Genomic DNA, 1,687 nt, shown 5'->3' with positions numbered 1-1,687 from the left:
TATGAATGTAAAGATTGTAGAAAAACTTTCTACCATAAATCACACCTCAGTGAACATCAGAGAACTCACACAGGTGAGAGACCATATGAATGTAAAGAATGTGGAAAAACTTTCTACTCTAAATCAAAACTCAGCAGGCATCAGAGAATTCACACAGGTGAGAAACCATATGAATGTAGTGAATGTGGGAAAACCTTTCACAGGAAGTCACTCCTCAGTGGACATCAGATAATTCACACAGGTGAGAAACCATATGAATGTAGTGCATGTGGATAAACCTTTCACAGAAAGTCACACCTCAGCAGGCATCAGAGAATTCACACAGGTGAGAAACCATATAAATATAGTGAATGTGGAAAAACCTTTCCTGAGAAGTCAGATCTCCGCAAGCATCAGAGAACTCAAACAGGTGAGAAACCATATGAATGTAGTCAATGTGGGAAAACCTTTCACAGAAAGTCAGTCCTCACCAGACATCAGAGAATTCACACAGGTAAAAAACCATATGAATGAAAAGAATGTTCAAAAATTTTCTAAAGTAAATCAGACTTCAATGTACATCACAGTACTCACACAGGTGAGACACCATATGAATATAAAGAATGTACAAAATCTTTCTACCATAACTTGAATCTCAATAACCATAAGAAAAGTCACACATAGAAAAGGCCCCATGAATACAATGACTGTGAATAAACTTCAAACGTAAGTCAATCTTCAGCATGCATCAGAGATTCACACAGATGAGAAGCCCTATGTTTGTAATGAATGTAGAAAAACTTTTCACCAGAAGTCAAACCTCAGCAAGCATTGGAGAATTTACACATGTGAGAATCCAGATGAATGTAAACAATATAGGAAACCTTTCTACAGTAAAGCAGACCTCAGTGTACATCAAAGAACTCACACAGTTGTGAAACCATATGAATGTAATGAACGTACAAAATCTTTCTACAAGAAATCAAGACTTACTAGTCATGAGCACACTTCAGGCTGTACCAGAGAACTCACATAAAAGAGGAAACCTATGAATGTACAGCTGTCTATTCATATCCACAGGGGATTGGTTTCAAAACTTTCCATAGATACCAAAATCCGTGGATGCTCAGGTCTTCTATGAAGTGGTGAGCTATTATGTAACATCCTGCTGCACAATTTCACATCATGTCTAGATTACTTATTACTGAATACATTAAAAACAATATAAGTTTAAGCCATACTTTCTTTTTTTCAAATATTTTTGATCTATAGTTCGTTGAACCCATGAATGTGGATCTTGTGGATATGGAAGGCGGATTGTAATGAATGTAGAACATCTTTTGTCAGAAGTCACGTCTAAGCAGACATCAGAGAACTCACATGAGGAAGAAATACTGCATGGCAAAGACTAGCTTTTTTTTTTCCAGAAAAAAACAAAACAAACAAAATACACACACACACACAAAGCACTGTCTTTTGTACAGACAGCTTTTTCAGCAAATGGTGCTGGNATTTAAAAAAAAAAAAAAAAAAAAAAAAAAAAAAAAAAAAAAAAAGTCTTCTCCTCCTCTTATCCCTTCATCTTCTTTTGTTAGCTTAAGTACATTGTAGTGTGCTCTATAGAAGAAAATGCAATTTAGAGCACTCTGACCTTTGTCACATTATCTAGAGGTTGATACTTTGGCTGTAGTTGGACTCCTTCACAATT

The 1,687-nt window shown here is 35.8% G+C and overlaps 1 pseudogene; it reads left to right on the top strand.

The window, feature by feature from the left end:
* LOC103591974 overlaps positions 1-1,367 on the top strand; it is a 3,061-nt pseudogene extending 1,694 nt beyond the window's left edge.
* The last annotated feature ends 320 nt before the right edge of the window (positions 1,368-1,687 follow it).

This window comes from Galeopterus variegatus, unplaced genomic scaffold, assembly GCF_000696425.1.
Source record: "Galeopterus variegatus unplaced genomic scaffold, G_variegatus-3.0.2 Scaffold1064, whole genome shotgun sequence".
Lineage (NCBI taxonomy): Eukaryota > Metazoa > Chordata > Mammalia > Dermoptera > Cynocephalidae > Galeopterus > Galeopterus variegatus.
This window is presented reverse-complemented; position numbering and strand designations above follow the sequence as displayed.